Raw genomic sequence first — 7897 nt, forward strand, 5'->3', positions numbered from 1 at the left:
TTTTTTTAAACAGAGAACGCTATCGACAGTACAATAAACAATAGTATAATTCATCAACAAATCATTCAAACCTAGTTGCATTATTGTTTGTATGTTTTTATAGTCAACAGTCAGAAATTTTCATCATTGTGTTTGTAATAGAAAAGGCTTTCAACAGTTCAAGAATCACTGCTTCAGCAAAAAATTCAAACTATTCGGCATTATTGTCCTGTCAGATACTGTCAGAGTTGCGAGAGCCTTCGCCGTTTTCACACATTTCAACATCATTCTGTTGTATTATGACAGGTTTTCTGTGTGGTTTTCACATTGTTCACATCGCTGTCTAGCTCACATTTTTTGTCGTAACCGATACTGAATAAGCCGTGCAAGATAAATGTCCACCAGCCGCGGCACTTACATTTTATTTTCTGTACCACAGACGTATGAAATTGCAAGTGTATTGCGAACATTCCAAGTAGTTTTCAAGAAGTAGGTTTCTATTTCAGTGTTATTATTATGGAACCTGAGAGAAAGTTCTTGAGGGTCGATATAGTATGTTCTGGAACATTCTTATTTGGAATAAAAAGGCAAACTTCTTTGATCTTAGGTCTTAAGAATATAATTTCACATATATGGGTAGGTAAGAGTTAACATGTTTAAGGAGTGTTAAACTCTTGCGACTTGTCAATATTTGTTTTGAAATATCGATATTTAAACGCGTTGTCGCTTGTCTTTATACCGATGATATCCTGTATAGAAGCAATTTTACAGATCCATGAGCATGCATTCTTTCTTACGGTTCGATTGTGCAATGTGCTTATATCATAATACTGTGACAGCAATAAGTTAAACAATACGGATATTAGATTAAAACACAATGGCAGGGTATGTCAGTTTGTATTTTGTCATATTTTATTACATGTTGATTCATTAACGAACATAACACGTCTTTTGGGTACTACAGCTTCTAAATTATTAGATATTATTTAACAAATTATATTTGAAACAATGACATTGTTATTATTGAGCAGTGTCAGATTAAATGTTATTTATTATTCACCTAGGGTTTGCGTATTATATAAGGCTAACCTTTCGTTTCTGAGTTGCACAGGGCATTGTTCATCATAATATTTGCTTTTTGTTAGTATTGTAAACAAATATTTTATGCTAATATAATTGCAAGTCAATGTGGCGCGTGGAAACTTTGAACATATATGCATTTAGTTGTGTATTTAAGGATATGGTAAAGCTCAAGTGACTTTACAGTAGCAATATGTAAAAACACTACTATGGTGTCTTATCGTACAAAATCTCACCTAAACTACTCCAATGTTTAACAAAAAAGGTTAGCATTTTATCCTTTTTATTGTAACTTCAACGAATTAAACTTTGCGTTTCAATGTTTTGTGTAAAAATTAGATTTTATCCCAAAACGTTTTATTATCAATCAACCATGTTCTTCAGACTATAAAATTGTGTTAAAAGATAGCACAGCTATAATAAGTATCGAAGGCTTCTTATATTTGTTCATGATGAAACCATAGTGAAATGTTTTGTTAATCTGAAAGCATACTATCATTATCCATCATCATCATCATCATCATCATCATTATCATCATCGTCGTCGTCCTCGTCGGCGTCGCCGTCGTCATCATCATCATCATCATCATCAGCAGCAGCAGCAGCAGCAGTAGCAGCAGCAGCATCAGCATTCGTCACCATTATCATCATCATTATCATCATCATCATCATCATTCGTCATCATTCATCATCATCATCATCATCATCATCATCATCATTCGTCATCATCATTCATCATCAATCATCATAAAAAAAATGGCCATTCTCGAACGCAACTAAAATGTGTCATATAAGTTAACATTAACATAATATTACATCAAACGCCTATAGGAAAATATTTGTGAAAAGATGATCTCAGTTACATAACCAAACATTAAATATCTTTACGACAATCAATACAATGTTTACATTTCGTCCCCACTCATGCATCCTGGTATGAATAAGCCATGAAATATAAGAACTTGTTTATAAAAATAACCACTGTTAAGCACGTATTTGTAAAGAAGCCAATTCGGTTACGTCTGTTTTTGTAAATTTTGTTTTAATACGTAGAAAGAAATATACAATAACTACGACCTTTCTATTTAATTGATCCTAAACCAAATTTTGGACAAATTATGCATATTTGACTGTAAGAATTTCCATGCTTTGTATCTGGACTCTTTTGCCCTTGGCATACGTATGTTTTTATCTCACGAAATAGGTAGGTTTTCAAAAGGACCCAAAATACAAACTTCGAATAAACTGATTTATTCTATTGTCAACTTGACTGGTTGAGATCTCTGACTAAAGAAAAATAATAGCGTGTTGGTTGGTGAGCAAGTTGATAGTAGCATTGGCGCATTGCGATGTTATTGTATGGAGTGGCTTGGAGGGGGGGGGGGCATTTGATTTGAAATCGGTGTTTGTTTTGTTGGTATTGTTGTTGTTAATATATTAATAGGTGTTCTTGGCGTTCATTTAATTAAATATCATCAGCATTCGTATCTTCATCAACAATTAGAAACATGTTGAATAAAATATCAGTAAAAATGACGATTACGTCTGGAATATGGACCTCATTTGAGAAATATGGTACGAATACTGTTAATGCATTCAAACGGATCTGCTTAATTAAACGAATCATTTGAAAGGACGACTGTCTTGTATCACTGATGTGTTATGTACATTTCAATCGTCATGAACTTTGTCTGAAAACAACTTTAAAACGTAACGTTGTGAACGTCGAAAGATACCCCATTATGACTTGAAGATTTATTCCGTATAAAATACAATGTTTGATTAAACTTTGCATACTTATCACAGAATATTGTATTGGTTAGTGTTTGTAATTAAAAATAAATCACATAAACACTTTCGTCGATATATAAAAGTCAACCATTCATAATTACTCGTATCTGTTGAACAATATCGTTTTGTGTCCTGATCGATAGTGTAGAGCAGACGATCATATTGAAATGAGATATTGTTAAAGGCGCTTATTCACAAATAGAAAACCTATACTGGTATAGGGATTGAAGTTTCGCAATGATTATAAAGCTTGAGGTTTATATTACTAGTATGGCATCACCTGACTTATAATCATAATTCACACCACAGTTCCTCATCTGTAACAGAAACAAACTCAATCAATATATAGGGTTAAGTTATTATCAGTATGCTTTTTATTATGTGTCAATATACTAACAGAACGGACCATTTAAAGGTCAGGTGATCGTTATTCATATGGGACATAGTTTGGACAAAGTTTGGATACTCTTTAAGCTGAAGGTGGTCTCTTCTTTTAAATATATACATACTATGTGTTCTGTTATATATACACAGTAAACTAAGCATGTGATGAATGTCATTTACAACTTAACTTTGTAAAAAAAATTGACAAACGTGTACATAAATTCATAATAATACGTAATGAAATACAGAGTCAACTCATGCAGTCAAACATTGACACCATGAACGTGTTTAGAAGGACAAGTTTTAAGCAAATCCGAAACTAAATTGTCGAAATGAATCTATGTAAGACTGCACATGCATAAAAAATATCTTTATAAGTTACTGTTGGTATCACCGCCTTGGATCTTACAGCGAAAGAAGAACAAAAAAAATCTTCGAAAATGCAAATGCAGACCTATCACTGGGCGTTTCAGCATTTTTACAGGCCGACCTACTCTTTCAACATTTATCAATTAATTTATCAATTAAACTCTAGAGCCCCCCCCCCCCTAAAAAATCGCCTCAATCTATTGCATTTTCGCAGAATATTTGTGTTCTTCATGATGTAACATTTGAAAAAACAGCTAACCACAACCATTTCCTTTATCACGTTAATATAATCAACGCCTTGTTTGAAATCGAAACTTGAAATTCCCCTAAACTTACTGAAATGCGCACTAACGACAGTGCACAATTGAGCTTAAGCAAAACAAGAGTCACAGGTAACTGTTATTATTTGTTTTTACATTGTATGATTGCTTTTAATTTAGTATTAGCAGCGTTTCTATGGAAAACAAAACTTGTTACAGAAGTTTTCGCGCATGAATCTTAACAAGCAGAAGCATTTTAAGACAATATTAACTTATTAGTGTATACGTTTAAATTCAAATGTATGCTTTTTAATGGGGGGTTTCACGTAATTAAAGATAAGTTTTTACGCAGGTCACAAATATCTTTTGCATGTTAAGCATTTGGAATTGCGTGTGACTCGAAATAGTGTATCCCTTATAAACGTAAGCTCGTATGCCGATTCGTCCGTCTGTTTGTTTACATTTTTGTGTTTCTGTCCGCTTATCAGCTCTTCGTCCAATCGACCGACGTTAACACACGGGTATATATCTGTGTAAATTTTGAAAATTTAGATTCACAAGAGCAATTTTTCCGCAATCGCTATTACAAATTTAGCAATATAGTATCTGATGTATATTTGAAAAGAATTGCATTTTAAAGTTCTGTGAGGGTATGGGAATAAAACGACGGGCTGATTTCCGCATTGTGGTAAATGTGATGTTTTATTTTTACTTTTCTACGATTGTACTGACATTAAAGCTTGACTTAGCCAATGGTTGGGCAATGGTTGCCCTCAAGTTCTAGATCCAGGTTATAACACTATAAACTGTGACATTGACATTTGTTTTCTGCTTCTAACACTTAAACTTTAGGGATCATTAACCGTCTATGATACCCTACCACTTATGATTAATGCTCCTTGCTCAAACTCTTTTTACCCCGTATGTTGTCCCAGTCGAGGTAATACTAATGCCTTGATGTCTTTGTCGTCCGCGTTGGCAAACTCGTCGGCATCGTTGTTTAATATCTCTGTCCCCATTTTGATTTTAACACACTACAAAAATCGTGCGAACTCGCTCCGCAGCGCTCTTGTTATCTTATACATTCATGCCGTTATCAAAAATAGTTTACCGTTATCATGACTTTAACTTACTGACTTTGAAAACGAAGCGAATTAACGACTACCCGAAAGATCAACCGACATACTGGTTTGCGTTTTCTTTTAAAATTTCAACAATGTTTTTTGAGAATGATGGTGATGATAATTTTCACAAATATGTTTATAAAGTGTATGAAAAGTATAGAACTTATTTTGAACTTGATCAACGGTTCAAAAACTTAAATATATCAAGTACCTGGTTTCCAAACCGCATGGATGGTGTTGAATTTTAACAATGGCTCTAGAAAATATTATTCTATGATATGTAAATAGTAAATGAGTCTTTTATATAAATGTGCATGCACGGTGACCATTTTGAATGACGTTATAATTTGTGGCGCAGCTATTTCAATTGACTTCTAAACGGTATAACTACAACTTTTTTTGCAGAAATTAGGTATTGCGCAATAGTTATGAAATCTTACGAGTGACTTGTCCGTAATTTAAGATAATATTTCGCATAACCATTTCACAACCATTTCAAAATGAATTTGTCTGATATAATTTAAATGGAACTATAATAACTTTTTCAATATGACAAAAGATGTCTAGCCGGTGAGACGATAACTCTCCGCCAACAATATACTCATTGTTCAACAAAGACCGTATTTTTCCCGTTAGCGATAGACCCATTGTCATGCGTAAATTATTTAAAAGGGTTTTGAATACGGGTATATATCCTGATATTTGGAGAGATAGTATTATAGTATATAGAAATACTATGCCACTGCAGAAGACAGGCGTTAAAGAAGACCCATCTTGTAAAAAAGCTGTTTTGAAACATAATATATGAATATGTACATGATCATACTAGTGGGACAGTCATTACGAAGCATATGCTGGTTTTCGGACTGGTTATACTACAACAGATAATTTAGTAAACACTTTGCATAATATTGTTAAAATATAAGATCGTAACATATTTCACCGAGGGACCACTTAAAGCTATATTTCACTAGTGACGTAGCTACGAGTACATTTACCAAAATCATAAGTTGAATAGCACTCTCCTAACACATCTACAGGAATTAACTTTATATAAATATTGACTGCCTTGAGGGTGATAGTGTTTGAGGTGAATACTGTCGACAAACTTTTGTATTTTAAAGTATACGATAAAAATTCACAGGTAAATCAAGATAACAAATTCCCAGTATGAAATGTATTATCTGAGTATTTTTATGTTTCTAATGTCAATAAATTAATTTCACTGACTAATGCAAATCTTGCTGCCAGTTTCGCAACAATTGTCTGCTGGAAAACAAAGCGCTCGGACTTTACGTAAAATACTATCAGTAAATCCCGTATTTATAGCGTATTGCAAATTTCATATGTTCGATAGCAGTCAGGCAAAACAATGAATGTGTTTTAAGGTAACCAAGCCAGTTTAATGAATAATAATTTTCACATAAATTCCAACATGGCGGCGTGTTTTATTTGTAGCGTATTGTCAATTTCATGACATCAGTGTGTAACAGTTTGGCAGAGGGTGATAGTACGGGTTGATACTCGAATATATTGCCCTGGTGCTATATGTTTGACAGACGTGATGTATAATGAGTTAAATTGTCTCAATCTGTGCAAACAATATTCTGAAAACAATCAGACATGCAAACGAGACAAGTATATTTACCTGTAATGTGAACAATGTTGGCAGGACTGAACGTCCTCCTCAGCAATGTCGAAAGGCAACAGCTGGCTTTGACTCTGTAAAATGGTAATTAAAACATTCTGTCCAGGTAAGACTAACCCGTTCTAAATGATCAATCATACGAAATAAAAACGATAACGCAATTAATACCGCTGGAAGGCAACTGATAGAAATATGTCAATCATACTCCATGTGCATATTATATGAACGGGTTTGCGATTAAGGTGTTGGCAACTGAACGTTTATAGGATATAATGTTCCTAACTATTGCATTTGATGAACACATATGTTATCTATAATAACGGACCTCAATATCGATGGGAGAATGTGAATCGCAACATTTTCCGATATATATGCAGATTAGACGTAAATTAATATTAGACTCTGTAATAAACAAAACTGACATTGAAGAACGTAAAACGGACTATATACCCAAAAAGCAAGCGGCAAAGTTTCAAGACCAAATGAGCACTACCTTTACTGCCGAATTATTCAATAATACTTGCGATTTAACAAACGACTTATTACATGATATATATACAGTTGCACTCAAATACTGTGAGTCTGTTTGAATTACGTTTGCCGATGACATACCGTTATTGTCAGATACTGTATACGGTTTGCAAAAACAGTTGAATTTGATTTCAGAATTTCTGACACAAACATGTTCAAAAAAATGCTCACAACTCCTATATGGAGCAAAATATGATTACCCCGAAAGGGTTCAAATTCATGCATGTAAAAGGTTTATATGTGCTGAGTTACAACAAATAACTCTGTTTAAGGGGAATGTGGCTATACCAAAATGTATATAGAATCTTTTAAACGTTATGATAAATACTGACTTAAAATATTTAAAACGGCGGAGCATAGATTTGTTAATAAATGCTATATTATGATGTGTTATGATCACGTACATGGTAGAAACAATTGGATAAGACAATATCGTGCATTTCTACTATTCATATATTTGGTAATATTTGGGATAACCAAAACGTTTGTTCTGAAATGGTTTTTCAAAGAGTCGTTTACAAATAGATTGCATGACATGAATAAACAAGATTGACATAGTCTAGTTAGTAATAGTAGTAAATTGTGCCCATATTTCGCGTTCGTTAAGATACGAAAAATATGTAGATGTTTTAAATATCCGAAGATTGAGATTTATATATGTATCTTTTATAACTACTTCTCACGATTAAGAAATTGAAAATGGTGGTTATACTGATATCCCAAAAGAACGA

General features: G+C 33.3%; 1 protein-coding gene across 3 annotated transcripts in view; it reads left to right on the forward strand.

The window, feature by feature from the left end:
* The first annotated feature begins 436 nt into the window (after positions 1-436).
* LOC128221149 (uncharacterized) overlaps positions 437-7897 on the forward strand; it is a 23070-nt gene continuing 15609 nt past the window's right edge. Inside the window, exon 1 of one of the 3 annotated variants that reach the window (XM_052929607.1) lies at positions 437-468. The gene's annotated coding sequence lies outside the window, so the exon portion shown is untranslated. Of the gene's footprint in view, positions 469-731; positions 865-3946; positions 3996-7897 lie in introns of those variants that run through there. The other 2 variants (XM_052929605.1, XM_052929606.1) reach the window with 2 other exon arrangements.

This window comes from Mya arenaria, chromosome 16 (assembly GCF_026914265.1).
Source record: "Mya arenaria isolate MELC-2E11 chromosome 16, ASM2691426v1".
Lineage (NCBI taxonomy): Eukaryota > Metazoa > Mollusca > Bivalvia > Myida > Myidae > Mya > Mya arenaria.